This window comes from Paroedura picta, chromosome 8 (assembly GCF_049243985.1).
Source record: "Paroedura picta isolate Pp20150507F chromosome 8, Ppicta_v3.0, whole genome shotgun sequence".
NCBI classification, from domain to species: domain Eukaryota; kingdom Metazoa; phylum Chordata; class Lepidosauria; order Squamata; family Gekkonidae; genus Paroedura; species Paroedura picta.
The window spans coordinates 32,075,683-32,088,989 of NC_135376.1; the positions used below are offsets into that span (position 1 = coordinate 32,075,683).

The 13,307-nt window shown below is 40.5% G+C and overlaps 1 long non-coding RNA gene across 2 annotated transcripts in view; it reads right to left on the reverse strand.

Annotated features, from left to right (window-relative positions):
* Positions 1-12,950, reverse strand: part of LOC143842610 (uncharacterized) — a 35,227-nt gene extending 22,277 nt beyond the window's left edge. For both annotated transcript variants that reach the window (XR_013233220.1, XR_013233219.1), the window contains exons 1-2: positions 12,889-12,950; positions 7,488-7,659 (exon numbers count right to left, since the gene is read on the reverse strand). This is a non-coding gene — a long non-coding RNA (uncharacterized LOC143842610). The remainder of the gene's footprint in view (positions 1-7,487; positions 7,660-12,888) is intronic.
* Positions 12,951-13,307: the final 357 nt, after the last annotated feature.

Here is a 13,307-nt window from a genome sequence, read left to right on the forward strand (position 1 = left end):
TTTGTGTTAAATCACACATTTTGTAATACTGGCTATTACAACACATAGGAGGAGACGCAGTGCTGCTGTTTTTGATGGATGCCTCACATCTCCTGTAACATGTGCCTCTGGTATAATATGGACTGAGAATAGTAACAATCTCCTTTGAGTAGATCATTTCTATTTAGTAGTAGGAAGTAGCAGGGTAGATCAGGAGTATCTTAGATCAAAGCCAATTTCCATTTCTCACACTTTTATCCTGCTCTTGCCTCAAGGAATATAATACAGTAAATACACAGGTATTCTATAACTCTTGTGAAATGGGGTAGATTGAAAGGCAGTGATATCTACTTATTCATGGCTGGTACTAAGGTTGCCATATCACCACTAGAGATGGGAGGTCTCCAGCTCCTGGCAGCAGTAATGACATGAGTTTTCTCTAAGAGTCATTGGAAAATCACCATAGAATTTCTGGCAATTCCTAGAGTGGGCTATCATCACTTCCTTTTATCCCAAAAGAGACATCATGCAATTGCTGATGGTAGTTACCCACTGCCCTGCCATATTGACGCTTGCATGGCCTGGCATGACTTTACAGATCATGCTTTGAGTTTTCCTTGCCCCAGATCTCTCCAAGCTCATAGTTTATCTAATACATATATAACATTCTCTCATTGTGATTTTCATTGAGGGACAGAAGGTGAAGTCAATGGAATTCCCAGACTAGAACCCTGATTATCAACTGGTTAATTTCACAGAGATTGCTACAGGATATCTTTTTGGACCATATAAATTCAAGCTCACAGCACCACAGACTCACACATTTTTACTGTGGCATTAACTTCATGAAATAAGTAACACAGACATTTAAGTTTATGTCTGCTGTAGGGAGAAACACAAAGTGGGGAATCACAAAGACATCCTGATGATTTCAATCCCCTTTCCTCCACCACACTTTTTTTATATAGTCCCCCCCCCGCCAGCTACAGGCTACACTAACTCCCATTGGCTTCTTCTCTGTTATACACCTGCCAGTCTACCACTGCTCGATATTCCCCATTAGTTTCAGCCCCTTTTTCCTTGCCTTTCCAACTCAGTTCGCTTTTTAAAAACATCTGCACTTACTGTATATACTCGCATATAAGCCGGGTTTTTCAGCCCTTTTTTAAAGCTGAAAAGTCCCCCTCGGCTTATATGCGGGTATTTAAAAAAGAAAAACAGCTTCCAGACAAGACAGGAGGGTGGGGGTGGAAGACAAGTATACTTGCCTGAACAAGCAAAGGAAGGAACAGCAGAGATGCAGCAAGCCTGGGAGGAAAAGAACAGTCTCTGCCTCCCCCCCTCCCTGCCTTAACGAGGCTAGCATGAGGCCAGCACGTGTTGCAGGAAGCTCTGAAGCCTCTGTCTCAGAGGGAGAACAGAGAGCAGAAAGAGGGAACACCCCTAGAGGAAGGAATAAAGGCAAGAGAGATCATAGGGAGAGCAGAGGAGGGAGGAGGGTGGGAAGAAAAGGGGAAAAATCCTGCCCAAACAGGGGGGAGGGGAGGAAAGGAGTAAAAGCCACTATCCAAACACCACCCTTGGCTTATATGTGAGTCAATAAGTTTTTCCAGCATTTTTGGGTGTAATTAGGTGCCTCGGCCTATATGCAGGTCGGCTTATACGCAAGTATATACAATATGTGGACATGACTGTGAAATGGATAAGGGATCTCAAAATTAGTGAGATTTTTAGTCAGAATTTTTCAAAACCAGGGTATTTGGAAATCTTCCAGTAGATAAAGCAGCTGTAGGTAATGAATCAGATGGTGTTCTTTGATGGTACCTAGAAGCAGTTGGCTGTATGTACAGGATGATTTATTTAGCTTTTAGTTGATTTACCGTATATTTTAGAGTTTATATATCTCTTGCATAGTTGTATTGTGTTGTCCAGAAACTAGACTATATACAGAGTACTCTAGACATACATAGGTTAATGAACTGTGTAAATTGTTGAGATCTAAATATAACTTCTTAATGGTCTCCTTCATGTAGATTATGAAGTCAACATTGATATTTGTCGGGTAAAGGATAAGCATTTCAGCAATGTATTCCCTAATTGTGCACATATGTTTTTCAGCAAAATGTTTCCTAACATTATAAAATATATACTAAATGAGTCGGCAGTGTTTTTGTGAAATGCCTAATCAAATGCAAATTGAAATAGCAACTTGATAATTTATACTACTTAGTCTACAAAAGATTTTTCTTCTGAGGTTCTTCACCTTCTCTCATGAATGAATGCATTTAGAAAAAACCTAACATGAAATGGTGGGGTTTTTTTTAGAGGAAATATGGTCAGGAGTCTTGCTCCTTTTCATTCAGTGTCTTGAAATGAAAGGCTACTTGCAAGAAGATAGCTCTATTGTCACCATTATTTATATTAATAGGAAGAAGAATTACGCTGGATCCCAAGGCCCCCCATGGATTCACATTGATTCCACACACATTTCTATCAACTCTGCTTGAAACCACATATTAAAACCCACCAATCTTTCCACTACTGCCTGATGAAAACCTCAACAGAAACAGCTGCATTTCACATGTGGTTTAACTTAATATCCTCTCCTGTATGTATAACTCCGGTGCTTTTTTTGAAATGTATTCACAATCCTCTTTTGTTTTACATTGTGAATATAGTCATGTCTGAGAACACAATGAGGCTGGTAGCACTTCATTTCTGCAATGTCCAACATAACTTCAATTTATGGCATAAAACATGACAGCCAGAGCATGGGCAATATTCAGTAAGCCCATAAAATTCTTAGCTAGCTTCATACCAAGCAATTAGGAATCTCATACCATAGTAACCTTTTCTCCTGTAAATTCTGAAGAATTTCATAGCTGTGAGTGGCAAAGAAAATATTTTTAAACATTGGAAAAATATGTCTGTATTAATTTATCACACATAATTTCTGATTTCTGACATATTCATTTCATTGTGCTATATTTCTCTTAGTGACTGCAGTGTCACATAAGATTTGACTAAAAACAAAGCTTCTTTATTGGCATGCCTTTTTGTCGGGTTTGTTTTCATTGTTCTGTGTCAGCATTTGTGGCATGGGACATTTAGAAAAGGAGGCACAGAATCCTTATGACACAGCTTATATCAGAAAAGGAGCTACCAAAGTTGAATTCACAGAGTTACACACATACTGCCTAAGAAGCCAACTTCTACTCAGGGTGAATGCCCCATACCAACTGGTACATTTCATGGGAGCCACATTTACCATACAATAAAAATGCTGACATGACTCAGTCCAGAAGTTCTTACCCATAATCATAGATTTATCAGTCACATATATGTTCTCTCACAATTATATGGTTGGCAGCTCTGGAATGGGAAAATCCCTAGAGATTTTGGGGGTGGAGGTGGGAGTGAGCAGGATTTGGGGCAAGGAGGAAACTCAGTGGAATATAATGTTATGGAGTCTACCCTCCAAACAGCCATTTTCTCCAAGGGAACGTATCTCATTAGTCTGGAGATAGCTACAATTCCAAGGGATCCACAGGACCCACCTGGGAACTGGCATCCCTACAGGAGCACAAATCTTCTTGGAATACATTTTCAAATACATTTTTGAGATACAGTAATATATTGTAATAATACATATTATATTATGCCAATGCAAGCTTTTTTCAGGCTGTGCGGTGCCCTATAGCAATATACCATTTCAGATGTGAAGTTATGCATGCTTAAGGCTTAATGTAATATTTTACTAACACAAGATATCAATACTTCCAGTATGCTGGAGATAGCCTTATAGACTGTATCTCAATGTATCATTGTTTGAACGTGTGACATACTAAATCAGACCAGTGGTACATCTGGCCTACACTTACTGAACACAGCTCTTTTAAGTCACAGGCCTACTTGTTTCACAGATCTGTTTTTAGTTTGAGATATCAGCAGCTTGATTATAGAAATAAAATTTCTGTGTTCACCTATGTTCTTGACTCATACAGGTAATTCAGGAAGTATTGGAAAATGCATAATATAAATTGTATTTTCCCCTTATGTCAACTTTCTATGCTGCACTGAGATCCCTAATTTGACTACATTTTCCTGCCCTGTTAGTATCCTGGTATAGTAGCTAGGAACGATGGTACAAAAGTAACCCATACCTTTCCTGGATAGATCTGAGTAGGGAAGTAAGGAAAACTGTTTATGGGGGAGCAGGTAGAAGGTTGGTTGGTGAGTGGGAAGGAGAGAAGAAAAGCAGGGGGAAAGGGAGATGCTATGAGGGCTTTTAGGAAAGGAAATGAATGGAAAAGAAGAAATTGTGAGGGAGCTGAAAATGAGATGTTCCCTGCAAGTCCCTGTGGACCCTCAGCTTGTAAAATCATAATTTAAAAAGTATATATTGGGATAATGATTGAACACACTCCTTCACATTCCCCGGAAAGGACAAAAAATAGGACTTCTGTTACTGAACTTCAAAACTCAACTCTCATGGAATGGTATATAACAGGGGGATATGGTATCCTGCAGCTGATGATAGACTATTTTTTTGTCCATAGAAACTGTGAGTTCAAAAAAAAATACTTTTGTAAAACATTGTAATTTATTTCACTCCAAATGATAAAAGAGAGATACGAGCAATGGGACTAAGCATTCCCAATGGACATTTTCCAACAAAAGATAAAGGCACAAAGAGAGGAGGTCATGAAAGTGCACATTATTAACATAATCAGAGAGAGGGGTGTCAGCAAATTAGATCTGAAGATGCCCATGTCATCTGAAATACAAGCCTAGGGCCAAGCAATACAAACGCACAGAGTGTGGAATCTGTGCTCATTTCCAACAGATTAAAAAGAGGGTTTCAAGGCATCAATACGTGTGTGCTACAGTCGCTAAAAAACCCTCATAATTGAATGTCAAAAGTGGACTCTGCATTTCATAGAGGGTTTTTCACAGGCAAATAAGCTTTCAAAACAATGCAGACTTGCCTTTTTGGTAGCTTTCCCATCATTTCTTCCCCTATAGAAATAAAATTCTACACAGTGACAGCAGTATAAAAGTACGGGAAAAGAAGCAAGATTTATTCTGATGGCAGAGAAACTGAATAAATCCTGTATGTCTGTTTGCACTATAAAAAATGTGGGGCCTTTTCCTCTTTGGGGGAAGGGTATCTGAGGAAGTACATCAGAGATAGCAGGATATGTTCTAGGATTACAGGACAAATTAAAAATAGGTGTATAATATTTTTAAATGGTATTTTTTTCAGTTTGGGTCTATTGGACCTGACCTTTTTTTGGTATTTCTGAAAACTGTCAGATCCCAATACTGTGAGTTCCCTATACTGGGATATGGATCCAGGATTTTTCATAAATTCCAATTTTTTGGGGGGGGGGGGGGGTGCAATAGACCTGAGAACCAAAATAAAGGTGTTGGCTTTTCTTCTCCTACAGCATGATCTACACTGTGCTGCAGGAGAATCTGGCCCCAGGATCTGCTTGACAGAGAGAGGTCTCTTCCCACTGCATACAAATCCTGACTGGGATATCTTCTCCTGCAGGGCAGAAGCTGCAGGAGAATCTGTCCCCAGATTCTGCTGCATCACAGCAGCACAGCAGCTTCCAGACCTAGCCCCAAGCCAAGCCAGCAGGAACAGTCTGCTCCCCTGATCCTCAGTCTTCTTCAGTCCCTTTAAACTTTAAAGGGATTTGGATTGCAGTAGAATCCTGACAAACGGCTGAGAGACCGAAGCAGTCTGGTTCCCCTGATCTGGTGTTTTCAGATCTACCAATAATTCTTCTTGGGATCCCCCCCCCCCAGTTTTCTTGAGAAAACCTAGATACATTTGGAAAGCTGAAATATACCCCAAAATACTGGTTAAGAAGAAGAACAACAACAGAAGGAAAAATCTCTTGAAACTGACAAGAAACATTTGAAACTGACAAAATCAGCCTGGGAAACCCACAGAAAGCCTTCAGAGACACCAACAAAAACAGGAGGGTAGGGGAGAGAAAACAGTCCTTAATCTTCCTGGTAAATTGAAATATTTATGAGATTTCTAAGAACCTTTTTTTCTCTTTCCAATATACTCCTATATACTCCTGCCAAATATAACCCAAAATACTGATAAGGTATTTTGAGATATATTTTTGACTTAGGTATATCCAAATACACACTCTTACTTGTGACTGTGGCTTTTTAACTTGCTTTAATAATAACAGAGGGGGTGGGGACAAGCTAAATTATACCTTCATACAAATGCAACATAAATGACCCATTATGCATGGGCCGGAACGCCCACGCTGGGCATTGGAGAAAATCAGGGGACAAGTCCCAACATCAAGCTGGGAAATCGGCAGTTTGAGAAGCCAGGGGTGATCTTTTTGAAATACAGCAGTGGTAGAGGGAACATCACACCAATGAGGAGCAAAGCCAAGGCATTTCAGGGTTGGGAACCCCTATTTCATATATACAAGATTTCACCATCCGAGCATGATGAGCGATACTAGATGAGCCACCAATTGCTCACTTAGCTCTTAAGATGCGTCTCATTGTATTAAGGTTTATCTATCTATCGAAAGATATTTAAAGGGGAAAGATATAGGCTTTTTTGGTTGAAACTTGCAACATAGGTGTTTCTGTGGGCTTTTGTTATTGCCCATGAGTTTTGCTAATCTTGCAGTCATTTATTGTAATCCCTTCATGAATAACTGGTGCTTATGGTGAAAGTACAAAAAGCATACAATAGATCCAGTGTTGGTTATTTAAACGCCACATCTGACTATGCAGGTACAAACAGAGGATTAACTGAGTAATCATGTGCTTTACAAGTAAATTTAATGAACTAACTATGACCCCAGGTTATATGTGCCTCTTCTCTGATAAATGAGGTAATTAGTTTGGAAGATGCAACTTGGTACTAATTTATGAAGGTATGGCTTGGTCTTATGCAAAACCAAAACCAAAAAAGGAACACAACACAAACTTGGCTTGGTCTTATAACACAAGTGGCTACTGTGCAGGCACAAAACTGGTCAATGCAGTGCTAAACTCAAGATGACATTTAACATGAAAGATTAGTGTGATCTGAACAGGACTGCTTGGTCAGAGCAGTACTATCAGGGTTGTGACAAACCTGAGGTCACTCCGCTGGCTGCATGTGGAGGAGTGGGGAATCAAACCTGGCTTGCCAGATTAGAAGCCATCACTCTTGACCACTACACCATACAGAAACAGTCTCTCTTCACTTTGCATCTCCAACCTGGGCCTAATTGAACTCCTCTGGGATTTTTTTTCAAAAGGTCTTCCTTCAAAGCTAGTGCATGACTTTCAAGAAATCTATCCTGAAAATGTAACATGTAGTTTGGCCCTTAGAAACTGAAGGAACATTGACTTGGTTCATTTCAAGTCCTTCCTAAGCACATTTACTTAGAAGTAGGAACTATTTAATTCAATAAGAACTATTTAATTCACATACATAGATACGTACATACATATACATACATACATACACTGTTGTGGTCATTGGTAGGTGCCCAAGATCCATGCTTTATTTTCTCTGTTAGCAGAAGTCTTCCACTTGATCAGAAAAAGGAGGGTGCGGCCTTTTTAGCCCTTTGTTGCATTAAACAACTATAGCAGTGTTTCAGGCACAAGTTCACGAACACTTTTCCAGGGACATGTCTAGTTGTGTGGGAGAGAAGAAGCTGAGAATAAGAAGGTTCGACTGGGCTAATGATGAACTTGACTTCTGAAATACCTGCTCACAGCCAGCTCATGACACTTCTCCCCCATCCCACAAAAACAACAAACTGACAGCAAACAAGCCTTGCCCAGTTTGCATATTCCAATCTACGTTTCAAACAGAGCCCTTTGCTTTTCATCCTAAAGTGGTACTTGTTAAAGGAGCTGTGACCACTCAGGCTGTTTCCTTTGAGGATGATAACACTGCTGCAGAAGCTTCATTATTATGCTAATCGAGCACAGTCTGAGCAGCTTTCATAACTGCCACATTAAATCATCTACCAAGGGGAAGCCTCGAGAGCCATTTACATTGCACCGTATGCATATTAATAAGGCTGGAAGCCACGGAGTTGTTTTTGAAGCAATAGGCGGGTGGGTTGGAGGAGGCAATGGAACGCTGCACGTCTTGAGAGAGAGAGAAAAAAAATCAGAGGTGGGTTAAAACTTCACAAAGGTTTCTCAGAGATGCAGCTTGGAGGGTTTGGCCTTCCTGTCATGGGGAGAAGAAAACAGAAGAGAGATAGGAAGCAAAAGGCAGGGTCGCTAACAAATGGAGCAGTGATCTGACACATGGGTTCATGTGTACCTTTCAGCACTGCTGGGCTTGCTTCCGCTAAGGGAATGCATTTGGTGCACGGTGACATTGAAGAATCTCGTTTTAATATATATGGCTGGCCCAGACCAGACTGCATTTCTGCATCCCATGCAAGGCAAGTGGGGACAGAACTATGTAGCATCAGCAGAAACATTCATCCCTGCATTTAAAATGTGCATTGCAGGTGGACACAAACATGAACACATGAAACTACTTTATACTGAATCAGACCCTTGGTCCTTCAGGGTCTGTGTTGTGTACTCAGGCTGACATCAGCTCTCCAAGGTCTCAGGCAGGGGTACTCTTCTTGATTCCTTTTGCTCATCTATGCTTGACCAATCAGCAACATTCTGCTTCTTTTTAAATTGCCACAGTGCCCCTTGGAACTTCTGCAGTCTGATTCTATGTATGGTTAACCAAGCTGAATGCAATTTATGCTAAGCAAAGTATACCCAGGATCACACCCCTAGAATGTAAAATAGCTTGTACTTTACTTCAGTTCACAAGACGCAAGTCACACTTTTTTCCATCTCTCCTAGCCTTGATATTTTCATTACCTCAGTCTAATGGAGTGGTTCCCAAACATTTCCAGGCTGCTGCACCCTTGGCTCCCAGGCACATCCTTAGTGCCCCCCCCAACATATGAACACCCACCTCTTTCATGGTGTTAGGTCTGCTGTAAATTCAAAACACATTATGTTGTGTACTCTTCTTTTTCTGTTTGTTTTGCAGCAGCCAAATTTTAGTCTGGAAAAAAAGATGTGCATTCTTTGTAAAAGCCAATTTTGGGTCCTCATTGGGGGAGGGGGGAGACAGAGAGAGAAAGAGAAGCAAGCAATGGAAAATCCTATGGCCAGGAGCAAGCAAGAAAAGACTTTTCCAGCCTCCCAGAGATGAAGACTTCTGGGGAAGGATTGCCAGCCCTGGGTTAAGAAAATTCCCGGAGATCTGGGGTGGAACCTAAGAAGGACAGAGTCTGAAGAAGGGAAGTAGCTCAGCAGGAATATGATCCATATAACCTACCTCCTGAGGCTGTTGCTTTCTTCTGGAAGCTTAGCAGCGTTGGCCTTGGTCATGGTTTCCCTTCCTCTCCCCACAAAGACATCCTGTGAGATATGTGAGGCTGAGAGAGCTCTGACAGAATGGCTCCATATAAACAGCTCTAAGAAAACTGTGACTTCGCCATGTGGAGGAGTGGGAAATCAAACCTGGTCCTCCAGATTAGAGATTTCCACTCTTAACCACTGCATCATGCTGGGTCCTCATGGCATGCCTCATTAGTCTTTAAAATGATGATGGCATCCATCAGTTGGACCTTTTGCACACCATCACGTCTGGTTTAGCCCTTAGGAAGGTATTTGAGCAAGACAGTCATATTTTACTTTGTTTTTGGGAGGAAATTCAGGCAATAAGAGAGAATGGAAAATTTTCTTAGACCAGTTAGAATTTTCAGTGTCTGAATATGGTACAGCTGGAGAGTAAAAGGCATGGGAAGCCAAAACAGTGAAGAAAGATCGAGTGGATGTTACTGTTAGAGGTTTTGAGTTCCTGCCTGCCTGCTGTTCTCAAATGGCTGAAATAAAAAAAATATATATATAATGCAGCTTTAAGAGCCGAAGAGGAGAGTTGGAAGATAAACAGTTGGGATAGGAGACATAAAGAAAACATTCCAATTGTCTAAATGCGAATGCTAGGAGACAATATAGACTTCTAGAGAATGGAAGGCCTAATGGTCTATAAGGGGTTAAATTTACACACACTTGCACACACTCAGTCCCAGGCCAATTAGAGTTTATCAGATATGGAATAATATTAAACACTAGTGTTGTGTAATCACATTTCTTCTAGTTAATAAACTTTTTCAAATGGAATTTCAGGAAGGACATAACAACTACCTAACCAAAAACAAACAAACAAAACAGAAAATGGTCCCAATGGAATGACAGAGAGAACTAAACAAAGTAAATGGTAGAACTATGCCCTTTGTAGGATCTCAGAATGGTGCGATGGACTTCTTAAGAGAATCTGGTAGCGGATGATGTAAAAGACCTCTTCTTGAGGCTCCTGAGAGTTGCTCGCAGTCAGAGTAGATAGTACTGAGCTTGACAGGCCCGTGTTCTTATTCAGTATAAAGAAGCTTCATTTCTTTTCAGTGGGTGCCACTAATAGATTGGTATACTTTATTCATTACCCAGGTTCTCTGATGAGAATCCAGCATGTTCCCCGGCCAAGAATCAGGACCAAGAATCACCTTTCAGTTGTCCTTATTAATTCATTGCCAGGGACCAGAAGTAGCATGTTCAACCATTTCATTAGCTCTTATTGTGTCTTTGATAGAACTATAGTTGACCAATATCTTACTATAGTAGTTGCCAATTGTGGAATCTGTATATGCTTTCAAGAGAAATGGTTCTCAGGCAGCTGTGTCTATATTTTGCATTCTCTGTGGGTTCTCTTATGCAGCTGTGCTTGTCAATTCACCCTGTGTGGGCACGCCATTATCACCGGCTTGCCTGGCCTTCCTGCTGCCTCCCTAATTGTGTTTGTGGAGCATAGCAAACTGAACAAATTATTTTCAAGTTCTTATCTTTTTCTTGTTATTCAAGGATAGCATGGTTCAGTGCATGCTGTTTAATTTTACTTACTTTGCTGGCTGATCGCATGCCAGAAGCCAATAGGAATAGCTTTATAATCTAACATTATGTACAGGAGTGGGGGGGGGGGGAGAAGATAGAGTTAATCTTTTTTTTTTAATCAAAATTTTGTAACCTTTCCAGTTTTGCATTTCACATTTCTGATTGAAACATCTGAAGCAAAATATAAAATCACAATTTTAATATTAATATGAAAAAATCCTCAAAATCCGGAATTCAAATGCTTCCTGGAATTTCTTGCTCATTTGGATTTTCTCAAGCTGAAACTACACTATAAGCTATCATCAAATACTAATAATCCTTTCATGTAACCTATTAAATATAGTAGAATTAAAAATAACCACTACAGATTGACTGTCAAGCATTTTCGAATGTTAAATATTATTGCATTCTAATTATGACATTCTTTAAGATATGATTTACTAGCAGCATTCATACTATCTTCTAGAATATTCAGGGCTTCTCCATTTGCAATCTACAGCATACTCCGGTACCTTAATCACCTGTGTTTCAGGGAGACTGCTTGTTCACCAGTAGTGGTCTCTTCCTGGAATACAGCTAGATTTGCATCCCGAGGCACATACTAAGTATCTGACAAAGGGATCTTTGACTCTTGAAAGCTTTAAGCCCCCCAAATCATGTTGGCCTGGATGGCTGGCAGCAGTGCTCTGCCCTGGCTGGCCTGTGCAGGCACGCCAGGCACAGGCCTGCCCTTGGCCCCCACCAGGCCTGCGCCGATGCTGCACAGGCGCACAAGACGAGAGAGGCTCGCGGGAGAGGTGCGTGGGAGGCAAGGTAAGCCCAGTCAGAGGGAAGGAGGCTGCCGCCACATGTGCCACTGCCATCACTGCTCACACCGCTACCGCCACGAGACGAGGCCTTTTTATAATATTACACAAAAGAAACAAGAAGTGGATGAAACAAGACCCTCTGTAAAAATTATTTGAAGGGGATCCAAAAAATGCCTGGCCGGCCATTAATGGTGACCAGAGAATAAGAATCCCATGTTATTCCATATAGCAGAATGTATGTGTAGGTCAGCTGTAAGCAGCAAATGATTACGAAGGAGGTTAGAGCATGTTTATCCACTTCTCTTTGCATTATCCCATTGTCTGGGCACTAGCGCAGTTTAGCCAATGATTCCTCATGCAATATTTGAGTTACATGAACTGGCACAATAACTTCTATGACCTCAATAAGGGGCTTGAAGAAGCTGTTGCTAAATATATGTTTTATTTATTTCCTAGTCCTGTAAAAAAAAAAGTGACTATTTTCAGAACTGTATGGAAATCAGCAGGTTGCCTACCTGTTCTATTTTATTTTAATTTTTGCCAGCCAGTGTGAATTGCTCAGCATTTAGATTCCAATGTTGTATAAACGGAGAGCTTGCAAATTGATGATGTTGAAAATAAAACCTGTATTAATAGAGTTGGCAAACAAAATACTCTTGTAATGGAATCTGTACATATGTAACATCATTTCCTAGCTTGGTAAGGTGAATTATTTCACCTTAGAGACAACTTAATACAAGAGAGTGCATAAAACTGGAACGCTGCCAATGCCTCTGCATTCAGGGGATTTCATCCACATTAATAAAGTGCTGGTCTGTAGATTCCAATTAGTCAAATAAACTGGAGCAATCATAAAACTTGAGGATAACAGATTTCAAAGATTTTGCATCTTTAGGCCATGTGTATAATGCCAGCTCTTGCAGGTGGAATGCATACAAATAGGGATTCATATGCCAGACATACTGCTGGCATTTCAAAACATAACAAAGGAAATGCCCCTACCAGGCTGCTAAAAAGGAGTGCTATTTTTGTCCTCTAGAAATGTCTCAGTCATTGCCATTCAAATGCACTGTCTGTAGTTCAAACACAAAGGGAACCCCATTGTTTCCATAAATGTTCCCTTCCTTACCTTGTCCATGGGCTGCAACACTGAGGAAGAATTCTGCCGTGCAAGCCTGATTGCAACGCTGGGTCCGATGTTGAGCAAAGATAGCAATGAATCACAAAATGTAAAAGCATCAGTTGGACCCGATGATGTTATAAATCAGAGGCAAATCTGCTTTGATGAAGAAATTGTATACATTTTAATTGACATGAAATCAGACTGTTGCCATAGAAATTCTGCAGAAGTCCCTGGTAGAGACGTTAACTGTAGTTAAAAATATACATTGCAGGGTAATAAATCCCTATTAGCATCTTTAGAAAGGCTCTGGTGACTATAATTTACTATTACATTCAAAAGCACTGTTTCCACTTCCGTGTGTATTTTAACATCCACAGTACATTAGGAGACTCCTTGGTAGAGACATCAGCATGAGACAAGAAATG